This window comes from Aquarana catesbeiana, linkage group LG04 (genome assembly GCF_042186555.1).
Source record: "Aquarana catesbeiana isolate 2022-GZ linkage group LG04, ASM4218655v1, whole genome shotgun sequence".
NCBI lineage: Eukaryota > Metazoa > Chordata > Amphibia > Anura > Ranidae > Aquarana > Aquarana catesbeiana.
This window is the reverse complement of record NC_133327.1, coordinates 37,482,232-37,496,991: the sequence shown is the minus strand read 5'-3', so window position 1 is coordinate 37,496,991 and position 14,760 is coordinate 37,482,232. Positions and strand designations below refer to the sequence as shown.

The window sequence follows — 14,760 nt, the reverse complement described above, 5'->3', positions numbered from 1 at the left end:
ACTTTGGAGGCGCAGTGTAGATTTCTTCTTGGAATATGAATTTGTGTCTTACGGCCACAAAGGCCAGTGATAGCAGAAGCTGCTGCTAACGTGGCTGGTTGTGGATATAGTGAGCGTGGCCAGTGTAGATTTCTTCTTAGAATATGAATTTGTGTCTCACGGCCACAAAGGCCAGTGATAGCAGAAGTGGTTGCTAACATGGCTGGTTGTGGATGTATTGAGCATGGCCAGCGTGACCTTCTTTGGAGGCTAAGCCTAGATTTCTTCTTGGAATATGAATTTGTGTCTTATGGCCACAATGGCCAGTGATAGCAGAAGCTGCTAACTTGCTGTTTGTGGATGTAGATTGCGTGGTCAGCCGATTGCCAAGGCAAAATGATGACGCAGAGAGCTGTATTTAAAGAGTATATCTGCAACCCTAAGTACTTTTACCAGGAGCAGGATGGAGGGGCTAAGTTGTCCTCTTTGCTCACATTTAGCAGTACATGACAATTAGGGAAATTCATCTCATGACTACCCCACCCAACACCATCTTTGTCAAAGTTTTCTGTCCAAAGACAAGTTTTCAAGTTCAGAGGACATGGATGCTTCAGAACACCTGTGGAATTTAACACTGGTGTATCTATTTCTCCCAGTTTCTCGCATCTTCAAAGTTCTCAACAGGCCTCATCTCTACTCCTCCACAGTGATTGCCAGCATCCCATTTTGGCCCCAAAGACCTTGATTTCCTGTTCTCCCACTACTCACTCCTGAAACTCCAATTCTGCTTGCACCATCTCTGGACCTCCTCCATCATAAACAGTTCCTGCACTCTTGTCCTGCAAAGAATACATCTGAGGGCCCGCAGTTAGAAAGGCATAGGCCAGCGAGCCCAGTGTGCTCTTCACAAATCACTTGTTCTCTCCTAAAGCCCACCACCAGCCTAACCTGCAGCAGATACATTAATTTTGCCTTGGAGAGGTCTTTTTGACCCTTTCTTTCCCCTTGGTATGCAACATGTTCTGGAGTTGGTCTCAGTGTAAGTTCTATTAAGATTCAAATTTAATAGGGTTAAAGGGGAAGGGGGCTTAACCTCCGGACATATGTATACAACAAAATAGAGAGCATGTGAGCTTGCTCAAGGGTTAAATGGTGTAATGGTTAGCTCTCTGGACTTTGAAACCAGCGATCCGAGTTCAAATCTCGGTGGGACCTGCTTTGGAGGCGCAGTGTAGATTTCTTCTTGGAATATGAATTTGTGTCTTACGGTCACAAAGGCCAGTGATAGCAGAAGCTGCTGCTAACGTGGCTGGTTGTGGATATAGTGAGCGTGGCCAGTGTAGATTTCTTCTGGGAATATGAATTTGTGTCTCACAGCCACAAAGGCCAGTGATAGCAGAAGTGGCTGCTAACATGGCTGGTTGTGGATGTATTGAGCGTGGCCAGCGTGACCTTTTTTGGAGGCTCAGCGTAGATTTCTTCTTGGAATATGAATTTGTGTCTTATGGCCACAAAGGCCAGTGATAGCAGAAGCTGTTAACGTGGCTGTTTGTGGATGTAGTTTGCGTGGTCAGCCGATTGCCAAGGCAAAATGATGACACAGAGAGCTGTATTTAAAGAGTATATCTGCAACCCTAAGTACTTTTACCAGGAGCGAGGAGCTAAGTTTTCCTCGTTGCTCAAATTTAGCAGTACATGACAATTAGGGAAATTCATCTTATGACCACCCCACTCAACACCATCTTTGTCAAAGTTTTCTGTCCAAAGACAAGTTTTCAAGTTCAGAGGACATGGATGCTTCAGAACACCTGTGGAATTTAACACTGGTGTATCTATTTCTCCCAGTTTCTCGCATCTTCAAAGTTCTCAACAGGCCTCATCTCTACTCCTCCACAGTGATTGCCAGCATCCCATTTTGGCCCCAAAGACCTTGATTTCCTGTTCTCCCACTACTCACTCCTGAAACTCCAATTCTGCTTGCACCATCTCTGGACCTCCTCCATCATAAACAGTTCCTGCACTCTTGTCCTGCAAAGAATACATCTGAGGGCCCGCAGTTAGAAAGGCATAGGCCAGCGAGCCCAGTGTGCTCTTCACAAATCACTTGTTCTCTCCTAAAGCCCACCACCAGCCTAACCTGCAGCAGATACATTAATTTTGCCTTGGAGAGGTCTTTTTGACCCTTTCTTTCCCCTTGGTATGCAACATGTTCTGGAGTTGGTCTCAGTGTAAGTTCTATTAAGATTCAAATTTAATAGGGTTAAAGGGGAAGGGGGCTTAACCTCCGGACATATGTATACAACAAAATAGAGAGCATGTGAGCTTGCTCAAGGGTTAAATGGTGTAATGGTTAGCTCTCTGGACTTTGAAACCAGCGATCCGAGTTCAAATCTCGGTGGGACCTGCTTTGGAGGCGCAGTGTAGATTTCTTCTTGGAATATGAATTTGTGTCTTACGGTCACAAAGGCCAGTGATAGCAGAAGCTGCTGCTAACGTGGCTGGTTGTGGATATAGTGAGCGTGGCCAGTGTAGATTTCTTCTGGGAATATGAATTTGTGTCTCACAGCCACAAAGGCCAGTGATAGCAGAAGTGGCTGCTAACATGGCTGGTTGTGGATGTATTGAGCGTGGCCAGCGTGACCTTTTTTGGAGGCTCAGCGTAGATTTCTTCTTGGAATATGAATTTGTGTCTTATGGCCACAAAGGCCAGTGATAGCAGAAGCTGTTAACGTGGCTGTTTGTGGATGTAGTTTGCGTGGTCAGCCGATTGCCAAGGCAAAATGATGACACAGAGAGCTGTATTTAAAGAGTATATCTGCAACCCTAAGTACTTTTACCAGGAGCGAGGAGCTAAGTTTTCCTCGTTGCTCAAATTTAGCAGTACATGACAATTAGGGAAATTCATCTTATGACCACCCCACTCAACACCATCTTTGTCAAAGTTTTCTGTCCAAAGACAAGTTTTCAAGTTCAGAGGACATGGATGCTTCAGAACACCTGTGGAATTTAACACTGGTGTATCTATTTCTCCCAGTTTCTCCCATCTTCAAAGTTCTCAACAGGCCTCATCTCTACTCCTCCACAGTGATTGCCAGCATCCCATTTTGGCCCCAAAGACCTTGATTTCCTGTTCTCCAATTACTCACTCCTGAAACTCCAATTCTGCTTGCACCATCTCTGGACTTCCTCCATCATAAACAGTTCCTGCACTCTTGTCCTGCAAAGAATACATCTGTGGGCACGCAGTTTGAAAGGCATAGGCCAGCGAGCCCAGTGTGCTCTTCTCAGATCATTTGTTCTCTCCTAAAGCCCACCACCAGCCTAACCTGCAGCAGATACATTAATTTTGCCTTGGAGAGGTCTTTTTGACCCTTTCTTTCCCCTTGGTATGCAACATGTTCTGGAGTTGGTCTCAGGGTAAGTTCTATTAAGATTCAAATTTAATAGGGTTAAAGGGGAAGGGGGCTTAACCTCCGGACATATGTATGCAACAAAATGGAGAGCGTATGAGATTGCTCAAGGGTTCCATGGTGTAATGGTTAGCACTCTGGACTTTGAATCCAGTGATCCGAGTTCGAATCTCGGTGGGACCTACTTTGGAGGCGCAGTGTAGATTTCTTCTTGGAATATGAATTTGTGTCTTACGGTCACAAAGGCCAGTGATAGCAGAAGCTGCTGCTAACGTGGCTGGTTGTGGATATAGTGAGCGTGGCCAGTGTAGATTTCTTCTTAGAATATGAATTTGTGTCTCACAGCCACAAAGGCCAGTGATAGCAGAAGTGGCTGCTAACATGGCTGGTTGTGGATGTATTGAGCGTGGTCAGCGTGACCTTCTTTGGAGGCTCAGCGTAGATTTCTTCTTGGAATATGAATTTGTGTCTTATGGCCACAAAGGCCAGTGATAGCAGAAGCTGCTAACTTGCTGTTTGTGGATGTAGTTTGCGTGGTCTGCCGATTGCCAAAGTTTTCTGTCCAAAGACAAGTTTTCAAGTTCAGAGGACATGGATGCTTCAGAACACCTGTGGAATTTAACACTGGTGTATCTATTTCTCCCAGTTTCTCCCATCTTCAAAGTTCTCAACAGGCCTCATCTCTACTCCTCCACAGTGATTGCCAGCATCCCATTTTGGCCCCAAAGACCTTGATTTCCTGTTCTCCCATTACTCACTCCTGAAACTCCAATTCTGCTTGCACCATCTCTGGACTTCCTCCATCATAAACAGTTCCTGCACTCTTGACCTGCAAAGAATACATCTGTGGGCACGCAGTTTGAAAGGCATAGGCCAGCGAGCCCAGTGTGCTCTTCTCAGATCATTTGTTCTCTCCTAAAGCCCACCACCAGCCTAACCTGCAGCAGATACATTAATTTTGCCTTGGAGAGGTCTTTTTGACCCTTTCTTTCCCCTTGGTATGCAACATGTTCTGGAGTTGGTCTCAGGGTAAGTTCTATTAAGATTCAAATTTAATAGGGTTAAAGGGGAAGGGGGCTTAACCTCTGGACATATGTATACAACAAAATGGAGAGCGTATGAGTTTGCTCAAGGGTTCCATGGTGTAATGGTTAGCACTCTGGACTTTGAATCCAGCGATCCGCGTTCGAATCTTGGTGGGACCTACTTTGGAGGCGCAGTGTAGATTTCTTCTTGGAATATGAATTTGTGTCTTACGGTCACAAAGGCCAGTGATAGCAGAAGCTGCTGCTAACGTGGCTGGTTGTGGATATAGTGAGCGTGGCCAGTGTAGATTTCTTCTTGGAATATGAATTTGTGTCTCACAGCCACAAAGGCCAGTGATAGCAGAAAAGGCTGCTAACATGGCTGGTTGTGGATGTATTGAGCGTGGTCAGCGTGACCTTTGGAGGCTCAGCGTAGATTTCTTCTTGGAATATGAATTTGTGTCTTATGACCACAAAGCCCAGTGATAGCAGAAGCTGCTAACTTGCTGTTTGTGGATGTAGTTTGCGTGGTCTGCCGATTGCCAAGGCAAAAAGATGACGCAGAGAGCTGTATTTAAAGAGTATATCTGCAACCCTAAGTACTTTTACCAGGAGCAGGATGGAGGGGCTAAGTTTTCCTCGTTGCTCAAATTTAGCAGTACATGACAATTAGGGAAATTCATGTTATGACCACCCCACTCAACACCATCTTTGTCAAAGTTTTCTGTCCAAAGACAAGTTTTCAAGTTCAGAGGACATGGATGCTTCAGAACACCTGTGGAATTTAACACTGGTGTATCTATTTCTCCCAGTTTCTCCCATCTTCAAAGTTCTCAACAGGCCTCATCTCTACTCCTCCACAGTGATTGCCAGCATCCCATATTGGCCCCAAAGACCTTGATTTCCTGTTCTCCCATTACTCACTCCTGAAACTCCAATTCTGCTTGCACCATCTCTGGACTTCCTCCATCATAAACAGTTCCTGCACTCTTGTCCTGCAAAGAATACATCTGTGGGCACGCAGTTTGAAAGGCATAGGCCAGCGAGCCCAGTGTGCTCTTCACAGATCATTTGTTCTCTCCTAAAGCCCACCACCAGCCTAACCTGTAGCAGTTACATTAATTTTGCCTTGGAGAGGTCTTTTTGACCCTTTCTTTCCCCTTGGTATGCAACATGTTCTGGAGTTTTTCTCAGGGTAAGTTCTATTAAGATTCAAATTTAATAGGGTTAAAGGGGAAGGGGGCTTAACGTCCGGACATATGTATACAACAAAATGGAGAGCATATGAGCTTGCTCAAGGGTTCCATGGTGTAATGGTTAGCACTCTGGACTTTGAATCCAGTGATCCGAGTTCAAATCTCGGTGGGACCTACTTTGGAGGCGCAGTGTAGATTTCTTCTTGGAATATGAATTTATGTCTTACGTCCACAAAGGCCAGTGATAGCAGAAGCTGCTGCTAACGTGGCTGGTTGTGAATATAGTGAGCGTGGCCAGTGTAGATTTCTTCTTGGAATATGAATTTGTGTCTCACAGCCACAAAGGCCAGTGATAGCAGAAGTGGCTGCTAACATGGCTGGTTGTGGATGTATTGAGCGTGGTCAGCGTGACCTTCTTTGGAGGCTCAGCATAGATTTCTTCTTGGAATATGAATTTGTGTCTTATGGCCACAAAGGCCAGTGATAGCAGAAGCTGCTAACTTGCTGTTTGTGGATGTAGTTTGCGTGGTCAGCCGATTGCCAAGGCAAAATGATGACAAAGAGAGCTGTATTTAAAGAGTATATCTGCAACCCTAAGTACTTTTTCCAGGAGCAGGATGGAGGGGCTAAGTTGTCCTCTTTGCTCACATTTAGCAGTACATGACAATTAGGGAAATTCATCTTATGACTACCCCACCCAACACCATCTTTGTCAAAGTTTTCTGTCCAAAGACAAGTTTTCAAGTTCAGAGGACATGGATGCTTCAGAACACCTGTGGAATTTAACACTGGTGTATCTATTTCTCCCAGTTTCTTGCATCTTCAAAGTTCTCAACAGGCCTCATCTCTACTCCTCCACAGTGATTGCCAGCATCCCATTTTGGCCCCAAAGACCTTGATATCCTGTTCTCCCACTACTCACTCCTGAAATTCCAATTCTGCTTGCACCATCTCTGGACCTCCTCCATCATAAACAGTTCCTGCACTCTTGTCCTGCAAAGAATACATCTGCGGGCCCGCAGTTAGAAAGGCATAGGCCAGCGAGCCCAGTGTGCTCTTCTCAGATCATTTGTTCTCTCCTAAAGCCCACCACCAGCCTATCCTGCAGCAGATACATTAATTTTGCCTTGGAGAGGTCTTTTTGACCCTTTCTTTCCCCTTGGTATGCAACATGTTCTGGAGTTGGTCTCAGGATAAGTTCTATTAAGAATCAAATTTAGTAGGGTTAAAGGGGAAGGGGGCTTAACCTCCGGACATATGCATACAACAAAAAGGTGAGCATATGAGCTTGCTCAAGGGTTCCATGGTGTAATGGTTAGCACTCTGGACTTTGAATCCAGCGATCCGAGTTTGAATCTCAACGAGACCTGCTTTGGAGGCTCAGTGTAAATTTCTTCTTGGAATATGAATTTGTGTCTTATGACCACAAAGGCCAGTGATAGCAGAAGCTGCTGCTAACGTGGCTGGTTGTGGATATAATGAGCGTGGCCAGTGTAGATTTCTTCTTGGAATATGAATTTGTGTCTCACAGCCACAAAGGCCAGTGATAGCAGAAGTGGCTGCTAACATGGCTGGTTGTGGATGTATTGAGCGTGTCCAGCGTGACCTTCTTTGGAGGCTCAGCGTAGATTTCTTCTTGGAATATGAATTTGTGTCTTATGGCCACAAAGACCAGTGATAGCAGAAGCTGTTAACGTGGCTGTTTGTGGATGTAGTTTGCGTGGTCAGCCGATTGCCAAGGCAAAATGATGACACAGAGAGCTGTATTTAAAGAGTATATCTGCAACCCTAAGTAATTTTACCAGGAGCGAGGAGCTAAGTTTTCCTCGTTGCTCAAATTTAGCAGTACATGACAATTAGGGAAATTCATATTATGACCACCCCACTCAACACCATCTTTGTCAAAGCTTTCTGTCCAAAGACAAGTTTTCAAGTTCAGAGGACATGGATGCTTCAGAACACCTGTGGAATTTAACACTGGTGTATATATTTCTCCCAGTTTCTCCCATCTTCAAAGTTCTCAACAGGCCTCATCTCTACTCCTCCACAGTGATTGCCAGCATCCCATATTGGCCCCAAAGACCTTGATTTCCTGTTCTCCCATTACTCACTCCTGAAACTCCAATTCTGCTTGCACCATCTCTGGACCTCCTCCATCATAAACATTTCCTGCACTCTTGTCCTGCAAAGAATACATCTGTGGGCACGCAGTTTGAAAGGCATAGGCCAGTGAGCCCAGTGTGCTCTTCACAGATCTTTTGTTCTCTCCTAAAGCCCACCACCAGCCTAAGCTGCAGCAGATACATTAATTTTGCCTTGGAGAGGTCTTTTTGACCCTTTCTTTCCCCTTGGTATGCAACATGTTCTGGAGTTGGTCTCAGGGTAAGTTCTATTAAGATTCAAATTTAATAGGGTTAAAGGGGAAGTGGGCTTAACCTCCGGACATATGTATACAACAAAATGGAGAGCACATGAGCTTGCTCAAGGGTTCTATGGTGTAATTGTTAGGACTCTGGACTTTGAATCCAGTGATCCGAGTTCGAATCTCGGTGGGACCTTCTTTGGAGGAGCAGTGTAGATTTCTTCTTGGAATATGAATTTGTGTCTTACGGCCACAAAGGCCAGTGATAGCAGAAGCTGCTGCTAACGTGGCTGGTTGTGGATATAGTGAGCGTGGCCAGTGTACATTTCTTCTTAGAATATGAATTTGTGTCTCACGGCCACAAAGGCCAGTGATAGCAGAAGTGGCTGCTAACATGGCTGGTTGTGAATGTATTGAGCGTGGCCAGCGTGACCATCTTTGGAGGCTCAGCGTAGATTTTTTCTTGGAATATGAATTTGTGTCTTATGGCCACAAAGGCCAGTGATAGCAGAAGCTGCTAACTTGCTGTTTGTGGATGTAGTTTGTGTGGTCAGCCGATTGCCAAGGCAAAATGATGACGCATAGAGCTGTATTTAAAGAGTGTATCTGCAACCCTAAGTACTTTTACCAGGAGCATGATGGAGGGGCTAAGTTGTCCACGTTGCTCAAATTTAGCAGTACATGACAATTAGGGAAATTCATCTGATGACCACCCCACCCAACACCAACTTTGTCAAAGTTTTCTGTCCAAAGACAAGTTTTCAAGTTCAGAGGACATGGATGCTTCAGAACACCTGTGGAATTTAACAATGGTGTATCTATTTCTCCCAGTTTCTCCCATCTTCAAAGTTCTCAACAGGCCTCATCTCTACTCCTCCACAGTGATTGCCAGCATCCCATTTTGGCCCCAAAGACCTTGATTTCCTGTTCTCCCATGACTCACTCCAGAAACTCCAATTCTGCTTGCACCATCTCTGGACCTCCTCCATCATAAACAGTTCCTGCACTCTCGTCCTGCAAAGAATACATCTGCGGGCCCGCAGTTTGAAAGGCATAGGCCAGCAAGCCCAGTGTGCTCTTCACAGATCACTTGTTCTCTCCTAAAGCCCACCACCAGCCTATCCTGCAGCAGATACATTAATTTTGCCTTGGAGAGGTCTTTTTGAACCTTTCTTTCCCCTTGGTATGCAACATGTTCTGGATTTGGTCTCAGGGTAAGTTCTATTTTTATTCAAATTTAATAGGGTTAAAGGGGAAGGGGGCTTAACCTCCGGACATATGTATACAACAAAATGGAGAGCATATGAGCTTGCTCAAGGGTTCCATGGTGTAATGGTTGGCACTCTGCACTTGGAATCCAGCGATCCAAGTTTGAACCTCGGTGGGACCTGCTTTGGAAGCTCCGTGTAGATTTCTTCTTGGAATTTGAATTTGTGTCTTACGGCCACAAAGGCCAGTGATAGCAGAAGCTGCTGCTAACGTGGCTGGTTGTGGATATCGTGAGCGTGGCTAGTGTAGATTTCTTCTTGGAATATGAATTTGTGTCTTATGGCCACAAAGGCCAGTGATAGCAGAAAAGGCTGCTAACATGGCTGGTTGTGGATGTATTGAGCGTGGCCAGCGTGACCTTCTTTGGAGGCTCAGCGTAGATTTCTTCTTGGAATATGAATTTGTGTCTTATGGCCACAAAGACCAGTGATAGCAGAAGCTGTTAACGTGGCTGTTTGTGGATGTAGTTTGCGTGGTCAGCCGATTGCCAAGGCAAAATGATGACACAGAGAGCTGTATTTAAAGAGTATATCTGCAATCCTAAGTACTTTTACCAGGAGCGAGGAGCTAAGTTGTCCTCGTTGCTCAAATTTAGCAGTACATGACAATTAGGGAAATTCATCTTATGACCACCCCACTCAACACCATCTTTGTCAAAGTTTTCTGTCCAAAGACAAGTTTTCAAGTTCAGAGGACATGGATGCTTCAGAACACCTGTGGAATTTAACAATGGTGTATCTATTTCTCCCAGTTTCTCCCACCTTCAAAGTTCTCAACAGGCCTCATCTCTACTCCTCCACAGTGATTGCCAGCATCCCATTTTGGACCCAAAGACCTTGATTTCCTGTTCTCCCACTACTCACTCCAGAAACTCCAATTCTGCTTGCACCATCTCTGGACCTCCTCCATCATAAACAGTTCCTGCACTCTTGTCCTGCAAAGAATACATCTGCGGGCCCGCAGTTTGGAAGGCATAGGCCAGCGAGCCCAGTGTGCTCTTCACAGATCACTTGTTCTCTCCTAAAGCCCACCACCAGCCTAACCTGCAGCAGATACATTAATTTTGCCTTGGAGAGGTCTTTTTGACGCTTTCTTTCCCCTTGGTATGCAATATGTTCTGGAGTTGGTCTCAGGGTAAGTTCTATTAAGATTCAAATTTAATAGGGTTAAAGGGGGAAGGGGGCTTAACCTCCGGACATATGTATACAACAAAATGGAGAGCATATGAGCTTGCTCAAGGGTCCCATGGTGTAATGGTTAGCACTCTTGATTTTGAATCCAGCCATCTGAGTTCAAATCTCAGTGGGACCTACTTTGGAGGCTCAGTGTAGATTTCTTCTTGGAATATGAATTTGTGTCTTACAGCCACAAAGGCCAGTGATAGCAGAAGCTGCTGCTAACATGGCTGGTTGTGGATATAGTGAGCGTGGCCAGCATAGATTTCTTCTTGGAATATGAATTTGTGTCTTATGGCCACAAAGGCCAGTGATAGCAGAAGCTGCTAACTTGCTGTTTGTGGATGTAGTTTGTGTGGTCAGCCGATTGCCAAGGCAAAATGAAGATGCAGAGAGCTGTATTTAAAGAGTATATCTGCAACCCTAAGTACTTTTTCCAGGAGCGAGGAGCTAAGTTGTCCTCGTTGCTCAAATTTAGCAGTTCATGACAATTAGGGAAATTCATCTTATGACCACCCCACTCAACACCATCTTTGTCAAAGTTTTCTGTCCAAAGACAAGTTTTCAAGTTCAGAGGACATGGATGCTTCAGAACACCTGTGGAATTTAACACTGGTGTATCTATTTCTCCCAGTTTCTCCCATCTTCAAAGTTCTCAACAGGCCTCATCTCTACTCCTCCACAGTGATTGCCAGCATCCCATTTTGGCCCCAAAGACCTTGATTTCCTGTTCTCCCATGACTCACTCCAGAAACTCCAATTCTGCTTGCACCATCTCTGGACCTCCTCCATCATAAACAGTTCCTGCACTCTCGTCCTGCAAAGAATACATCTGCGGGCCCGCAGTTTGAAAGGCATAGGCCAGCAAGCCCAGTGTGCTCTTCACAGATCACTTGTTCTCTCCTAAAGCCCACCACCAGCCTATCCTGCAGCAGATACATTAATTTTGCCTTGGAGAGGTCTTTTTGAACCTTTCTTTCCCCTTGGTATGCAACATGTTCTGGATTTGGTCTCAGGGTAAGTTCTATTTTTATTCAAATTTAATAGGGTTAAAGGGGAAGGGGGCTTAACCTCCGGACATATGTATACAACAAAATGGAGAGCATATGAGCTTGCTCAAGGGTTCCATGGTGTAATGGTTGGCACTCTGCACTTGGAATCCAGCGATCCAAGTTTGAACCTCGGTGGGACCTGCTTTGGAAGCTCCGTGTAGATTTCTTCTTGGAATTTGAATTTGTGTCTTACGGCCACAAAGGCCAGTGATAGCAGAAGCTGCTGCTAACGTGGCTGGTTGTGGATATCGTGAGCGTGGCTAGTGTAGATTTCTTCTTGGAATATGAATTTGTGTCTTATGGCCACAAAGGCCAGTGATAGCAGAAAAGGCTGCTAACATGGCTGGTTGTGGATGTATTGAGCGTGGCCAGCGTGACCTTCTTTGGAGGCTCAGCGTAGATTTCTTCTTGGAATATGAATTTGTGTCTTATGGCCACAAAGACCAGTGATAGCAGAAGCTGTTAACGTGGCTGTTTGTGGATGTAGTTTGCGTGGTCAGCCGATTGCCAAGGCAAAATGATGACACAGAGAGCTGTATTTAAAGAGTATATCTGCAATCCTAAGTACTTTTACCAGGAGCGAGGAGCTAAGTTGTCCTCGTTGCTCAAATTTAGCAGTACATGACAATTAGGGAAATTCATCTTATGACCACCCCACTCAACACCATCTTTGTCAAAGTTTTCTGTCCAAAGACAAGTTTTCAAGTTCAGAGGACATGGATGCTTCAGAACACCTGTGGAATTTAACAATGGTGTATCTATTTCTCCCAGTTTCTCCCACCTTCAAAGTTCTCAACAGGCCTCATCTCTACTCCTCCACAGTGATTGCCAGCATCCCATTTTGGACCCAAAGACCTTGATTTCCTGTTCTCCCACTACTCACTCCAGAAACTCCAATTCTGCTTGCACCATCTCTGGACCTCCTCCATCATAAACAGTTCCTGCACTCTTGTCCTGCAAAGAATACATCTGCGGGCCCGCAGTTTGGAAGGCATAGGCCAGCGAGCCCAGTGTGCTCTTCACAGATCACTTGTTCTCTCCTAAAGCCCACCACCAGCCTAACCTGCAGCAGATACATTAATTTTGCCTTGGAGAGGTCTTTTTGACGCTTTCTTTCCCCTTGGTATGCAATATGTTCTGGAGTTGGTCTCAGGGTAAGTTCTATTAAGATTCAAATTTAATAGGGTTAAAGGGGGAAGGGGGCTTAACCTCCGGACATATGTATACAACAAAATGGAGAGCATATGAGCTTGCTCAAGGGTTCCATGGTGTAATGGTTAGCACTCTTGATTTTGAATCCAGCCATCTGAGTTCAAATCTCAGTGGGACCTACTTTGGAGGCTCAGTGTAGATTTCTTCTTGGAATATGAATTTGTGTCTTACAGCCACAAAGGCCAGTGATAGCAGAAGCTGCTGCTAACATGGCTGGTTGTGGATATAGTGAGCGTGGCCAGCATAGATTTCTTCTTGGAATATGAATTTGTGTCTTATGGCCACAAAGGCCAGTGATAGCAGAAGCTGCTAACTTGCTGTTTGTGGATGTAGTTTGTGTGGTCAGCCGATTGCCAAGGCAAAATGAAGATGCAGAGAGCTGTATTTAAAGAGTATATCTGCAACCCTAAGTACTTTTTCCAGGAGCGAGGAGCTAAGTTGTCCTCGTTGCTCAAATTTAGCAGTTCATGACAATTAGGGAAATTCATCTTATGACCACCCCACTCAACACCATCTTTGTCAAAGTTTTCTGTCCAAAGACAAGTTTTCAAGTTCAGAGGACATGGATGCTTCAGAACACCTGTGGAATTTAACACTGGTGTATATTTCTCCCAGTTTCTCACATCTTCAAAGTTCTCAACAGGCCTCATCTCTACTCCTCCACAGTGATTGCCAGCATCCCATTTTGGCCCCAAAGACCTTGATTTCCTGTTCTCCCATTACTCACTCCTGAAACTCCAATTCTGCTTGCACCATCTCTGGACCTTAATGGTTAGCGCTCTGGACTTTGAATCCAGCTATCTGAGTTCAAATCTCGGTGGGACTTTCTTTGGAGGTGCAGTGTAGATTTCTTCTTGGAATATGAATTTGTGTCTTACGGCCACAAAGGCCAGTGATAGCAGAAGCTGCTGCTAACGTGGCTGGTTGTGGATATAGTGAGCGTGGCCAGTGTAGATTTCTTCTTGGAATATGAATTTGTGTCTCACGGCCACAAATACCAGTGTTAGCAGAAGTGGCTGCTAACATGGCTGCTTGTGGATGTATTGAGCATGGCCAGCGTGACCTTCTTTGGAGGCTCAGCGTAGATTTCTTCTTGGAATATGAATTTGTGTCTTACGGGCACAAAGGCCAGTGATAGCAGAAGCTGCTGGTTATGGATATAGTGAGCGTGGCCAGTGTAGATTTCTTCTTGGAATATGAATTTGTGTCTCACGGCCACAAAGGCCAGTGATAGCAGAAGCTGCTAACGTGGCTGGTTGTGCATGTAGTTTGCGTGGTCAGCCGATTGCCAAGGCGAAATGATGACACAGAGAGCTGTATTTAAAGAGTATATTGCAGTCAGGGCTGTTTTTTGAAATCTGGGATCTCATCAGTTGAGGCCCACAACAGTTATTATTCCTTAACGTAAAATAGATCTTTTGTTCATTAATGATATATAAAGGAACAAATGAACTTAAAACGTGTTGGGGAGAGATCAAATCCTTTTCTATTGTTCGGAAGGCAACTATTTTCACCACGATACCACCAACAACCCATGGAAATTACCAGCTAGACAGACTGGTTATAAAAAAAGAACAAGTTAGATGTAGACCGATAAAGTAGATCTAAATGAAAGGTCTATTTTATAGGGAAAATCTTAAAATGTGCCTAAGAAGTAGCCTGAAGATGTTAGCTATTTCCTTGAAGTCTACCTGAAAAATTGTGTTGCACTTCCTCCGCTTAGGCTCTCCTATTTGTCCTGGCCACAATATCGGACCAAACAATCAACATCTCAGGGAAGGAAGTCCTCAAACGCAAGAAATCAATCTTAACGTCCTTTATGAGCTCCCGGCTGGGACGTCCACCCAGGTCGTTGCCTCCAACATGGAGCACCAACACATCTGGTGGTCTATCCAAGCACGCGAAGTGTTGTACTTCCGGCAACACCCTAGCCCATTGCATTCCTGGCCTGCCTACCCAACGTATACAAGCATCCTCCCTGGGAATCCCTAACTGTCTCCCATTAGGTCTCATATCTGCCCGTTTTGCCCCCCAAAACACATAGGAGTGGCCCAATATTCATACGAGACCCCTCTTGATT

The 14,760-nt window shown here is 45.0% G+C and overlaps 4 non-coding genes across 4 annotated transcripts; all 4 read left to right on the top strand.

The window, feature by feature from the left end:
• Nucleotides 1-3,500: 3,500 nt before the first annotated feature.
• Nucleotides 3,501-3,572, top strand: TRNAQ-UUG (transfer RNA glutamine (anticodon UUG)). Its single transcript has one exon. It is a non-coding gene; the product is annotated as a tRNA-Gln (tRNA).
• A 950-nt stretch (nt 3,573-4,522) lies between these two features.
• On the top strand, nt 4,523-4,594 carry TRNAQ-UUG (transfer RNA glutamine (anticodon UUG)). Its single transcript has one exon. It is a non-coding gene; the product is annotated as a tRNA-Gln (tRNA).
• A 1,119-nt stretch (nt 4,595-5,713) lies between these two features.
• TRNAQ-UUG (transfer RNA glutamine (anticodon UUG)) lies at nt 5,714-5,785 on the top strand. The gene has a single exon. It is a non-coding gene; the product is annotated as a tRNA-Gln (tRNA).
• Nucleotides 5,786-8,096: 2,311 nt separating this feature from the next.
• On the top strand, nt 8,097-8,168 carry TRNAQ-UUG (transfer RNA glutamine (anticodon UUG)). Its single transcript has one exon. It is a non-coding gene; the product is annotated as a tRNA-Gln (tRNA).
• The last annotated feature ends 6,592 nt before the right edge of the window (nt 8,169-14,760 follow it).